The following is a 14,422-nucleotide window of genomic DNA, read 5'->3' as shown; positions in this document are numbered from 1 at the left end:
TGTTGGCCTAGGTCAAACACACAGCGAATTGCAAGGGAAATATTTGGTGAATGTGGTCACTCGCGGACACAGCATATTGCTTTGGTGAATTTCGCGGATCTACTGTTCTCCTACGCTGGCTGCAGGGCGAATTTTCAGGGAAGTATTTGGTAACCAAGATAACCGGCAAACACAGCATACTCACTGTGAAAAAACTCTTTGGTGAATTTCACCGGTCAACACTATTCGTCATTCAGTAGGATGGCTCAGTCGCTCTGTGTTCAAGCTAACCTCTCACTTTGGTGTGTCCCGCCGTCTCATCGTTTCTTGTACATCGTTAGTGACTCGCGCTATTGTTTTGACACCAACCTGAGGTCACAGATCGTGTTCTTTTCTGTGACATGACGGTGTGTGGTTGACGCGCTTCTGATTGGCCTGTGCAATGTGCCTCACTGTCAGCAGATTTTGCCGATGTTCTTTTCCAGTGAGCCATGGCGCTGTTTGTTTTTTCCACGTCATCCAAGTGTGTTGCCGTGCCACCATTTGCCATGATAAGGACAATTACCTGTTTGTGTTAGCCTTTGCACTTCAACACAAACCAGATAGAAACACTTGCTGAAAACTGGCGCACACTTGTGTAGATATCACATTGAAACAAAAAACAAAGTCACTGGTTAAACGTCCAAGGATTGTTTCCTTGACTGGTCGGTCCCTGGAGTTCATATTAGCGTTTTCTTCCCTTCCATCTGAATTGCCGCTAATGAAGATAAATTGATATTTTTTTCCCATTACTACATTTGCTGCTCCGTGACCCTGCATTGAAATAAGCAGGTTTGGAATAATAAATAAATAATGGAATAAATCCATCTGCCTCTACGAGTTGCTGTACTTTTTCAGTTTGACAGATTTTGAACTTTATGTTGAGAATTGAATCTGTTATGAAGTAGACACGATTTTTGTGTTTTAGTAATTTTGATTAAGCAAATATCTTTATACCTGTTACGGTCAACTGGAGCAATGGTAGTCATCGGGGATGTGAATCGAGTAAAGATACAGGACTAATTAGGCCCGTGTCTGCGTCCAGTAGTAGGTTTCTGTAAATAAACCTATGCCAGGACTGAGTCTTTAAAACAAGTGGCCTTCTTCTTCTTCTTCCTCTTCATATTTTTTCACTTCTATGTGCCTGATCAGCCCTCTCTGTACAGTCCGGTTCTGCACCTCCTCCCCAGTCGGACACTTTTCCTTCAAGTCTTCTTTTAATTTTTCTATCCACCTCTGCTTTCCTCTTCCCCTGGACTTCCACTCTCATCATACATATTCATGTACATACACCACTTCAACCTGCTTTCATATGCTTTCGGACATATCTCTGCCACTTGTGTCCTAACAGAGGGATGCTGCCACCTTCTATATATGGAAAAACGCTGCCCTGTAGGGCTCTCTCCCACTGTCCATCCATTATGCCATCTCAACCGGGAAAGGGAACAGCATCCGCCTTGACCGGGATGCCCATCCACTGACGTTCTCTAGCTATTATGAGGGCCCTCCTGGCTGGGTACCTGATCACCCATACCTCAAGAGTTGCCATTCCCATCCTTGCCTTCCATCATATTTACATCTAATTTGGGGTTTTTTTGGGGGTAGCCAACCTTAATTTATTTTATAATCATTTATTTCTTTTTCTTTTGTACAGAAAACAAGTTCCATGTTGCATGTGCTGAAATAGACCCATCTGTTCAGAGAGCCAAGATCTTCTGGGTAAGTTCATTGTTCTGACAGAGTGAAGCATTTAGCCATTTGACTGAATTTCAGCTACAGTGACATTTTAAGGTGTGGGGAAGCATCATGTGGAAATTTGGGACGTATTTTCTTTTGGGTATAGCATTTTAAACTGATTTTACTGTAATTTATCAATTTGTGAATTTTCTTCCTGCGCGAGAGTGTTGGGCAAGGCTGCATTGACTTGAAAAGCTACTGGGCACGCAGCCCATGCCCCATGAGCAAGATTGCAAATGTTATATTGTTATTATCATGATTATTATTAGCCGGGCTACTCATCTAAGATGGGTTGAAATCGAAGTAATCAACGTTTTTCATTTGATATATTGGTTGTCTGTCACTATGGTTCGTGAATTCCTTTGTTTTCCGCTCCTTGAGCTGTTGTGTGGCGCAGGCGTCCTTATTTAGTCTCACAACCTTTTGGTCGGGAAGTTGATCATAAATAGTCTGCAGCATCGCATGCCGATTTTTTCCTTAGCTTTGGGTGTTTTATGTTGTCTCGTCATACGCTTACACACCTGATCGCTGTCCCTCGTGGCATCCTTCTCCTCTTTGGATAGAGTCTCCCATTTTCACAGCTTCCACTTGGTGTCACTTGTCGAACTGGCCACTCTTCTGGTCAAATTGTGTTGTTGAGAAAACGTGGCGGTGGTCGCTACCACATTGGCCTGGTTTAGCGACTCTACCGTAATCGTGTCAGGGCTTTGGTTTATCGTTATTTTAAATCATCCATTAGCTACCATGTGAAGTTATCAGTCATTAGCATGACAGCTATAAACCTCATTCACGTGGTCTGAGCAGGTGCCAGTAAGTCGCCAGCACACAACTGCTGCTGTTATCGCTGCATAACATCGGACAACAGAAACAGAATAATTTCCTTATTTTTGGACCCTTATTCGGTAGTTTTATTATCATTTCGTTTTTTTTTTTTTGTGCTCTTCTTCTACATATTTGGCTTCTTTTTATATTTTCTTGAATCCTTGCAACCGGTCGGACACTTTTCCTGTTATTCAGGTGGATAGTTATCTTTAGTTATTTTTTATGTATACTGTATGTACAGTAGATATAGTAAATAAAGCACAAAAACACAGCTAAAGAGTCGGGGCACCTTCAGGCAAACCCCACATATTGTGAAGTCGCAATAATCAACGTAAGTTAACGTGTCGTGAGTACGACGTCTTTCCAGATGCAACTCTCCAATCAGACAGGAGAAAGATGGCGATGGTGATGAAGGCAGTGAGGTGGAAGTGTTTTTAAGAAGAACATGGAGGTGCGTGAAAAAGGCGAGACAAAGTAAACACAAAATATAAGCAAAGCAATTGAAACCCAGATGAGATGAGATGAGACGAGAGGCACGAATCAACGTCAAAACCAGGCAAAACACAAAGATCAGTTAGCAAAGAGAGGGATGAAACGTTTTTAATGAGTTCATCTGTGTGTTAGGGAGGCCCGAGTTTTCATATTCGCGCAGCTCTGCTGCCCCTAAGCCTCACAGATATGGAGGGGTGACATGTGCATGTATTTGAGATAGCACAAAACATGACACAGTAGACTCCTTCATCCAAAGATAGCACAGCAAATCTCTTAATTTAGAAAAAAAAATGCAGTATTAATAATGAAAAATAAATTGAGGCCCAACTTGGCAGCACTTGAAAACCAACCATGTCTTCTTAATGATCTTCTTTTATTCCCACGTTTAGTTGCAAGATCCAAATCATATGCGGTATGACTTTTATTTTTTTTCGGCATGCGTGCATACTTTTTAAGATGCTGGAGCCTGATTAATAAATTCAAGAATTCACATGACACAAGGTCAGATTAAAGTCACTCAAACTGCACTCTTAAGAATGAAAAAGGAAGCTGGTGAGCTTTGAGTTGTGGCACTGAGACCTGCCAGGGTGCTTCATCAGAGGAAGAGGTCACACTGACATTGGGCCCAGACGTCCTTCATCTCAAGGGAGAAGAATTGTTCAAGTTTCCATGAGCAATAAAACCATTTTCTGTCAAAACAAAAGATAATCATGTCCACTCTGCTTGTCCTTCAAGAAGGAAGAAACAAAGGAAGAACAGATAGATAGATAGATAGATAGATAGATAGATAGATAGATAGATAGATAGATAGATAGATAGATAGATAGATAGATAGATAGATAGATAGATAGATAGATAGCGTAGTTGGCAGGATTAGATAGATAGATAGATAGATAGATAGATAGATAGATAGATAGATAGATAGATAGATAGATAGATAGATAGATAGATAGATAGATAGATAGATAGATAGATAGATAGCGTAGTTGGCAGGATTAGATAGATAGATAGATAGATAGATAGATAGATAGATAGATAGATAGATAGATAGATAGATAGATAGATAGATAGATAGATAGATAGATAGATAGATAATGAAATAATAATAATAAAAGACACTATATAATAATAATAATGAAAGACACTATATAATAGATACAGTAGGTCCAGGTGGTAGAACGGAGGGTCAAGCCTCAGATTCATGAGGGCCAATATGGATTGTGCCCAAGTCACAGAACAATGAACCAGCTCTTTATCCTCACAAGAATTCTGGAGGTTTATGGAAGCGTATGACCACATCCCTCAGGGTGTCCTGTGTGGTATCTATCTATCTATCTATCTATCTATCTATCTATCTATCTATCTATCTATCTATCTATCTATCTATCTATCTATCTATCTATCTATCTATCTATCTATCTATCTATCTATCTATCTATCTATCTATCTATCTATCTAAATAGATAGCGTAGTTGGCAGGATCTATCTATCTATCTATCTATCTATCTATCTATCTATCTATCTATCTATCTATCTATCTATCTATCTATCTATCTATCTATCTATCTATCTATCTATCTATCTATCTATTTTACAGTGCCTTTCATATTTACAGCATATAACTGTTTAACTATCTATTATAAAGTGCTGCTCTTTTAAATTGTATCCCTTGTTGTGGTTTGATATTTGTGTAAATACTAAGACTAACTTCAGTTAAAGTTGACCTGAGTTTCCTCCATCCATCTCCCCCTCGCCTAATTGTATTCGTCTTGCTCTCTATCCAGTTAGGATTCTTTTAACAAACTGTGACCTGCCACTTCTCAGATGTATTCATTGATATGATATTCAAATGAATATGCAAATTGCTGAAGTGACTCGGACGGCTCAGAGTGTGATAATCAGAGGACTCCCCAGGACGCGCCGGCAGGAGCTGTGCTGCCTCTCTCAGTTGTGTGTCCTCCCAGTGGTCCTCTGTCCCAGTTTTCTTTCGTATTTCCTGACGCACGTATTACAGGGCATTCGTTGAGTAAGTACTCTTTTAAGTTAGTCAATTATTAGAAGGAAGTGTTTAATGATTTTGTTGAATTAAGCAGGTTCAGTAATGAATGAGTGAATGGATGGATGATTTGGCAGGCAGCGGGGTGTAGTGGTTAAGGAGTTGGACTTTGAACTGGAGGCTGTGGGTTCAAATCTGTCTTGTGACGCTCTGTGACCCTGAGTGAGTCACTTCACCTACCTGTGTCCCAACTGGAAAAGCAGAAGTAATGGAGCCAGTTGTTTCTCAGGTGTTGCATGTAAGTTGGCTTGGATTAAGGTTTCCGTCTTTAATTATAAGTAATTAATTCCCTGGCTGGCTCCTTTTGTTTAGCACGTCTATTCTTAGGTGACTTTGAAGGTCCAGTTTTGTTAACTGAACTGTCGTTAACTTTCTCTGGGTAGATCTGTAAAGCTTTAAAACAAACACAGTTTACCAAATGAACTGACACCAGACTTTAGAAATATGCCAGCCTGGGTCTCAAGGCACAATTGTGTTTCCATATGCAAAGTGAGAGTCACGCGGGGTCATTTGCATCCTCTTTAATGACAGGTTGACATTTGATGGCTCAGGTAAAAGTTAAACATTTTTATAAACCACAAAGTAAACTCAAGCTGGCAGTCTGATTTCTGCATGGCTGTGCCTGTGGAATCTCAACAGGAGTATACAGTGTAAGAGAAAGACAAGACCCCAATAAAGACTTAGAGGGGGTACCACCCAGGTAACCTGTATAATTGAACACAAGGAAACAGGCAGTAATTGTGGAGACGTCTTCACAGGCGTGAGTTCTTAACAGCACTGACTCTTTCAGCTTTGGGTCATTTTGGCAAGAAGATGGGGGGTCCAGGTGGACTGGAAACCAGAAGGGATGTCGGAGATTATAAAGCCGTCAGTCATCCGGTCTGCAGAGGGAGGAAGAGAAAAGGCATTGGGACACAGCGCCAACCCCTGGAGCGGTGGGGAATTGTCGCCACGAGAGCCCTTAAGCTGTGACAATACAAGGAAAAAAAATTACGGAAAATGAGACAACGGCGCCCGCAACTCCATAACCACCAATTTAAAATGCAGGTTTATACGAAGGATTTGTTTCTGATCCTAAATGTTGGAGAAGTGCTGACATGTTGCGTGAGAATTAGCATGTGTGACGGTTTCGGGTCGGCTCCAGGCTCACCTCCTCCCAATCGGGAGCCCCTTGAACCCGACACCGTGGATAGTCATGACCGGGATGAGCTATGCAAACAAATCAAGGGGAAGGTGCGAAAGTGTTAAGTGCTTTTCATCCATCCATCATCCAACCCGCTATATCCTAACTATAGGGTCACGGGGTCCGCTTGAGCCAATCCCAACCAACACAGGGTGCAAGGTAGGAAACAAACTCCAGGCAGAGCGCCAGCCCACCGCAGGGCACACACATACACACCAAGCATGCACTAGGGACAATTTAGGATCACCAATACAGCTAACCTGCATGTCTTTGGACTGTGGGAGGAAACCCACGCAGACACGGGGAGAACATGCAAACAGGGAGGACCCGGGAAGTGAACCTCAGGTCTCCTAACTGTGAGGCAGCAGCGCTGTTAAGTGCTTTTATCAAACAAAAATTAAAGCAAGTGTCCCAAAAAAATAGATAGATAGTCCCCATACTCCAGCAGCAGCATACTGATAAAGAACAATATTAAATTAAAGTGTGATAACAATGCCGGTAACAATGCAGGTATACAGACAGACAATAACTTCGTATAATGTTAACGTTTACCCCCCCCGAATGGAATTGAAGAGTCACATAGTGTGGTGGAGGAACGATCTCCTCAGTCTGTCAGTGGAGCAGGACGGTGACAGGAGTCTGTCGCTGAAGCTGCTCCTCTGTCTGGAGATGATCCTGTTCAGTGGATGCAGTGGATTCTCCATGATTGACAGGAGTCTGCTCAGCGCCCGTCGCTCTGCCACAGGTGTCAAACTGTCCAGCTCCATGCCAACAATAGAGCCTGCCTTCCTCACCAGTTTGTCCAGGCGTGAGGCGTCCCTCTTCTTTATTCTGCCTCCCCAGCACACCACCGCGTAGAAGAGGGTGCTCACCACAACAGTCTGGTAGAACATCTGCAGCATCTTATTGCAGATGTTGAAGGACGCCAACCTTCTAAAGAAGTATAGTCGGCTCTGTCCTCTCTTACACAGAGCATCAGTATTGGCAGTCCAGTCCAGTTTATCATCCAGCTGCACTCCAAGGTATTTATAGGTCTGCACCCTCTGCACACAGTCACCTCTGATGATCACGGGGTCCAGGAGGGAAATAGTGTGGTCCTCAAAGATAATCAATAAATAAATAATCCATAAAAGCAGATAAGAAGTGGGGGAATAAAAATCACAATATAGATAGATAGATAGATAGATAGATAGATAGATAGATAGATAGATAGATAGATAGATAGATAGATAGATAGATAGATAGATAGATAGATAGATAGATAGATAGATAGATAGATAGATAGATAGATAGATACTTTATTAATCCCAAGGGGAAATTCCCATACTCCAGCAGCAGCATACTGACAACGACAATATTGAATTAAAGCGTGATAACAATGCCAGTAACAATGCAGGTATACAGACAGACAATAACTTTGTATAATGTTAACGTTTACCCTCCCAGTGGAATTGAAGAGTTGCATAGTGTGGTGGAGGAACGATCTCCTCAGTCTGTCAGTGGAGCAGGACGGTGACAGCAGTCTGTCGCTGAAGCTGCTCCTCTGTCTGGAGATGATCCTGTTCAGTGGATGCAGTGGATTCTCCATGATTGACAGGAGTCTGCTCAGCGCCCGTCGCTCTGCCATGGATGTCAAACTGTCCAGCTCCATGCCTACAATAGAGCCTGCCTTCCTCACCAGTTTGTCCAGGCGTGAGGCGTCCCTCTTCTTTATGCTGCCTCCCCAGCACACCACCACGTAGAAGAAGGCACTCGCTACAACCATCTGATAGAACATCTGCAGCATCTTATTGCAGATGTTGAAAGGCGCCTGCCTTCTAAGGAAGTATAGTCGGCTCTGTCCTCTCTTGCACAGATCATCAGTATTGACAGTCCAGTCTAATTTATCATCCAGCTGCACTCACAGGTATTTATAGGTCTGCACCATCTGCACACAGTCACCTCTGATGATCACGGGGTCCATGAGGGGTCTGGGTCTCCTAAAATCCACCACCAGCTCCTTGGTTTTGCTGGTGTTCAGGTGTAGGTGGTTTGAGTCGCGAAATAAATCAATCATTCAAAAAGCAGAGGTTAAAAACACAGTCACTGGCTCTGTCGTGATCTTTTCAGTGACTGATGATCCCAGCCCACCTTCTTCTTTGTCCCCCCCAGCTCACCCATAACTCACTCAGCCAAGATCTTCATCCCCCTCCCTCGGCATCTACCAGACCGTCATCCTTCTTGCACCTGCAGTCGTACCACAGGGATCCCTGCAGAGGTCATCAGCCATGCTCGCCCCCACGCCATACCTTTGATTAGTGGGGTTATCCGGCCCCCTAATAAAGGCCGTGTTAATAAAAACAAAACAAAACTGGGGATGAAATCGCGTTGCCAGGAGGCAGAAGAGACGCCAGAGCGATGGCGCAGGCTGATCTGAGGAGTGAGTGGAGTGAATTGCAAGCACATGCTGTCACGCTTTAGCTAAAGCACTTAAGTCTTCAATTGCTGTTCACTTACTGGGGGTTTTTTAAATGGTCTTAATTATGGAAGTGCTGCTCGGTGGAGATGTAACAGCAAAACGCAGTGCCGTCACTGGGAATTCACGTCGATCATAGGAGGCACATGCCGTGTAGTCAGCAGAAGGAGATGTTTTTATGGAAGGCCTCCTCATTCACTACTGTGCTTTTGCTGCACTCCGTTGTATGTGGATTCTATTAACTTTTCAGCACCCACATCCACATGGGCTTCTCTCCAGGCTTTACACCGATGCCAGTGTGAATGCCAAAAATCACAGTGTAACAGCCAACTCACTCTCATTAACCGGCAGCTACACCACCAACACCCGTGGCCTGGCAAGCTGAGGACTTTAGACCCTACAAGCCGTACTTCTTCCAAATAAACTTCCCCAATCAACGATCAAAGATAAGCCAAAAGACAAATAATATGTAAAATAATAAAGTGAGTATATATTAATAAAAAAAAAAAAATGATACAAACTCCCAACAATATACAATATATATGTCACACCCCAACCAGCCCCGACATAACACTCAACCCCAAAAGTGACCGACCGAATCTTTATATATAATACGCTACCCCGTTTGTCTGTCCAAGATATTAAATCACCTGTTGCTCACAAACCGTTTGACCTGAAATTTCGTAGACATATACTACGTGACGTCTACTGTCCGCTTGCAGGGTGATGATTGACCTCCAAGGTTATTCCTCTTTTTATTTTATTGTAGAATCAACTCTCGGCAGCGGGCCGACAGCGTGGCGCATGCATACAGGCACCGTTCTCATTCCCTACCACCTTCGCTGTCACTTCCTCTACCTCTTCATATCTTAAATCATTCTTGAGGCAGATTAAACACTTAAGTGCCAGCGTAAATGAAAAATGAATGAAAACGTACTAAGTAATAGAAGCACAAACACTGACTTAATCAGTTTTAACACGAAAAGATGGCGACGGAAGAAGAGAAGAAGCGGGCCGCTAGGGTGGAGAGAAGAGAAGAGCTGCTCAGGAAGCAGCAAGTGCATCAACCTCTGAGCAAACGAATGCTAAACGTACAGAGAAAGAGGATGAGGACTATAAGTGAGCTGTGTTCACTGCAGTGCACCGTTACTGGTGTAAAGTCCCAAAGGTATCACATCCTAGTGAGCTGAATGACTTCCGGCCTGTCGCTCTGACGTCGCATGTGATGAAAACCATGGAGCGGCTGCTGCTTCACCATCTGAGGCCACAGGTCCGTCACGCCCTCGACCCTCTGCAGTTTGCATACCAGGAGAAGGTGGGAGCGGAGGATGCCATCATCTACATGCTACACTGATCCCTCTCCCACTTAGACAGAGGCAGTGGTGCTGTAAGAATTATGTTTCTGGACTTCTCTAGCGCCTTCAACACCATCCAACCTCTGCTCCTTAGGGACAAGCTGACAGAGATTGGAGTAGACTCATACCTGGTGGCGTGGATCATGTCGTTCTGCCACAGATGTCAAACTGTCCAGGTCCATGCCTACAATAGAGCCTGCCTTCCTCACCAGTTTGTCCAGGCGTGAGGCGTCCCTCTTCTTTATGCTGCTTCCCCAGCACACCACCGCATAGAAGAGGGTGCTCGCCACAACCGTCTGATAGAACATCTGCAACATCTTATTGCAGATGTTGAAAGATGCCTGCCTTCTAAGGAAGTATAGTCGGCTCTGTCCTCTCTTGCACAGAGCATCAGTATTGGCAGTCCAGTCTAATTTATCATCCAGCTGCACTCCCAGGTATTTATAGGTCTGCACCCTCTGCACACAGTCACCTCTGATGATCACGGGGTCCATGAACAGCATCATCCACTGCATCCACTGAACAGGATCATCTCCAGACAGAGGAGCAGCTTCAGTGACAGACTGCTGTCACCATCCTGCTCCACTGATAGACTGAGGAGATCGTTCCTCCACCACAATATTTTTGACTCTTCAATTCCACCCGCGGGGGGTAAACGTTAACATTATACAAAGTTATTGTCTGTCTGTATACCTGCATTATTATCACTCTTTAATTTAATATTTTCTTTATCAGTATGCTGCTGCTGGAGTATGTGAATGTCCCCTTGGGATTAATAAAGTATCTATCTATCTATCTATCTATCTATCTATCTATCTATCTATCTATCTATCTATCTATCTATCTATCTATCTATCTATCTATCTATCTATCTATCTATCTAATCCTGCCAACTACGCCGTCTATCTATCTATCTATCTATCTATCTATCTATCTATCTATCTATCTATCTATCTATCTATCTATCTATCTATCTATCTATCTATCTAATCCTGCCAACTATGCTATCTATCTATCTATCTATCTATCTATCTATCTATCTATCTATCTATCTATCTATCTATCTATCTATCTATCTATCTATCTATCTATTCCTGCCAACTACGCTATCTATCTATCTATCTATCTATCTATCTATCTATCTATCTATCTATCTATCTATCTATCTATCTATCTATCTATCTATCTATCTATCTATCTATCTATTATAAAGGTGAAGCAATCAGTTAATCTACAACACAAACCCTCTCTTGACCTCACACAGAACATGAAATCAATGAGACTCACAGAAAACACGAAATTGCAAAAATGTCCAGAAGATTAAACGGAAAATGAATAACGTTTATGAATCTTGTTTAGCTTGAAAACGTGTCCTACAGCGATTATATACAATTATATATAAGTTGGGGTCTGATTTTATGATCGATTTTTCGGTTTCAAGACCTGACTTATGTGCGAGTAAATACGGTATTACCAGGAATTTCAAATGGCCTGTGTTCCTATGGTGGGAATGCTACAGAAGTTGCAGACATTTCTAAAAAGTTCCTGTGGTGGGAAAGCATCTAATCACACACTTGGACAATCATATTGGGCCAGTATAGGGTCACCTTATCTGTTTGTTTTTGGGGATGTGGCAGGAAGGTAAGAGCACATCTCACACAGACAGGAGGAGAATGTGTAGACTCCACATAGAAAACAACCGGCAGCCATTCCACCTGCACTTCAGAAGAGGTCCTCCCCACTGAGGCTAAACATGTTCAGGACTTGGAGGGGAGACCATCTAGGAACAGCTTGGGTTGCTGCTGGAAGAAGGTGATGGCGAGGCCAGCAGGGGGCGCTTACCCTGTGGTCTCAATGTGGATCCCAGTGCAGTCAACAGAGGAGTCACTGTTGTGTAAAAAATGGTTCCATCCTTCAGACGTTATGTAAAACTGAGGTCCTGACTCTCTGTGGTCATTAAAGATCTCTGGGCCTCCTTTGTAAAGAGTAGGGTGTATCCCAATGTCCAGGCTCGGCCAGGTCATCCCCATCTCTAATTGTCTTTCTCTCTCTCACCACCTAACAGCTCATGTGTGGTGAGCATACTGGCACCAAAATGGCTGCCATGGCATCATCCAGGTGGATGCTGAACATTAGTGATGGTTAAAGTGCCCCCCACTCACTATGTAAAGCAAGCAAATCACTATATAACTGCAAAGAATTATTATCAACTGTAGATTTGAACCCAGGGTCTTTGTAGCAGGGGCAGCACTAACTACTATGCCACCCCAGGACCTGATACGACTATTCTTATTATTGAAAATATAGCAGACCCTCTTGTCCAAGTGGCCTTTCAAAAATTAAATCAAATATACTGAACAAAACATTTGAGTGATTAGAAGTAGAAACTTCACTAACGACAGACAACAAAATGAAAGTCTTTGCTGCTACCAAGGAAAGTCCCACAGATTTTTGCCTAACATTTTAAGTTCTTATTTGGAATCTCCTGCTTTCGGCATTCCTGTCTCATCCCGTTACCATTGACTGATCTACAGTGTGATGCTTCAGGGTGACGGGCTGACCTGTTCATAAATGGCAGCATCTGCAATGATGGCTTTTCTCGACTATGCCTTCAGCCGGTCCACGCCGTTCAGTTTAGCAGTCTGTCATTCAAAGATTTTCTGGACCCACGGAAGCTCTCCTGGCAGCCATTTCTTCATGGCAGGACCCCCTGAGCAGGGATGGCGGCTAGTCACAGGCAGTTTAAGACAACACTGTCCTGGGACGTTAAACAGAGTGGCGTGTTGATGTTCTGAAGACCCAACCTGCTGTCCCTTCATGGGTGAGTTTCCACAGGCCCTCCTGTTCAGCGTCACTGCCAGGCTGTTTATGGTACTAACATGAGCTGCTGGCTTTGAAAGTTCAAACGCTTAATATTGTCAGAGTATCCGTCGCTGTTAAGTTTGTTGTTCTTGTCTTTGTGGTATTTTGTTGTAAATCTGCTCGCTTTTTGTACTGATGAGCCACAACATTATGACCACCTGCTAATGAAGGTGTCCGGTGGTATTTGCCACTGGCACATTAGCAGCAGACCCCTGAACTTCTGAGCAAGCTTCTTGCTCCAACACATCCCACAGATGCTCAATTAAATTGAGGTTTGGTGAATTTAGAGGTTGGCACAACACCTTGAATACTTCATTCTGTTCCTCAAACCCTTCCTGAACAATTCATGTAGTATGGCAGGCTGTGTTATCATTGGGAATACCAATGCCTTGAAGGGGTGTACCTGGTCTGTACCGATCTATAGGTAGGTGGGTGGTTCACATCAAAGTAACATCCACATGAATATCCAAAATCCAAGTTCTCCCAGCAGGACATTGCCCAACGTATCATATGCCTTCACCGGCTTGACTACAGTGTATCCTGGTACCATCTCTTCCCCCAGGTAAATAACTGGCCACCCACATGATGAACAGGAAATGTGAGTCATAATGATCAGGTGACCTTTTTCCAATGATCCATGATCTGTAATCCATAGGCAGTTTTGACAGTAGGCAGGGGTTAGCATGGGCAATCTGACTGTCCTGCAGCTGCCCAGTCCCATAGGGTTCAATGCACTGTGTGTTGTGACACATTACTTCGATAACCATCATAAGATTATCTGTGACTTGGGTTGTAGGTTAGTGCTGGAGCTCAGACAGTTGAGATTTCAAATGGTCGGAAGTGCCAGTGCCAAGATTCAAACAGGGCAGGGTGAGCGGTTAAAGAGTCTGTTGATTAAGCCATACGCAGACTGAGACACCAAGCACTTGCTGGGAGGGCCCATCAAGGAAGATGAGGTCTGGGCAACCAACAAGGCATTCATGAAGGAGATGAAGAACATGGAGGCCACAGAAGTGACAAGGATTGAGGAAGACCAGTTGTTAATGAAGTCTGTTAGGTCTGCTGGCCAACCTTGCAGAGTATTTTCTCAAGGACAGTGAGATGGGCCGACCTTTGGAAGATCCCCCCTGGCAAGAATGAGCTTCTTTCTCAGGGCCACGCATGACACCCTCCAGAGCCCAGCCAATGTGACTCAATGGTTTGGCTCAGAAGATAAATGTGACCTGTGTACAGTAGTGTAGCGCAAGCAAAACTCCATTGCAACTTGGTGTGGCTGTTAAGATCGTCCTGGCCCAGGGCGGGTACAGATGGTGGTATGACCAGGTGCTAAGGAAGTTGGAGTCCCTGAACATCTTGGCAAATGAAAAGTCCTGATGCAATGGATGGCAGCTCATCCCATTTGCAACAGCAGGTGGAGATGTGCAGGTCCATCTAGCACAAGA

At 43.6% G+C, this 14,422-nt stretch overlaps 1 protein-coding gene across 4 annotated transcripts in view; it reads left to right on the top strand.

Annotated features, from left to right (window-relative positions):
- The window catches only part of LOC114666051 (1-phosphatidylinositol 4,5-bisphosphate phosphodiesterase beta-4), a 275,642-nt gene that overhangs the window by 83,761 nt on the left and 177,459 nt on the right, over window positions 1–14,422 (top strand). For all 4 annotated transcript variants that reach the window (XM_051919278.1, XM_051919276.1, XM_051919277.1 and 1 more), the window contains exon 3: window positions 1,673–1,737. The gene's annotated coding sequence lies outside the window, so the exon portion shown is untranslated. The remainder of the gene's footprint in view (window positions 1–1,672; window positions 1,738–14,422) is intronic.

This window comes from Erpetoichthys calabaricus, chromosome 15, assembly GCF_900747795.2.
Source record: "Erpetoichthys calabaricus chromosome 15, fErpCal1.3, whole genome shotgun sequence".
Lineage (NCBI taxonomy): Eukaryota > Metazoa > Chordata > Cladistia > Polypteriformes > Polypteridae > Erpetoichthys > Erpetoichthys calabaricus.
This window is presented reverse-complemented; position numbering and strand designations above follow the sequence as displayed.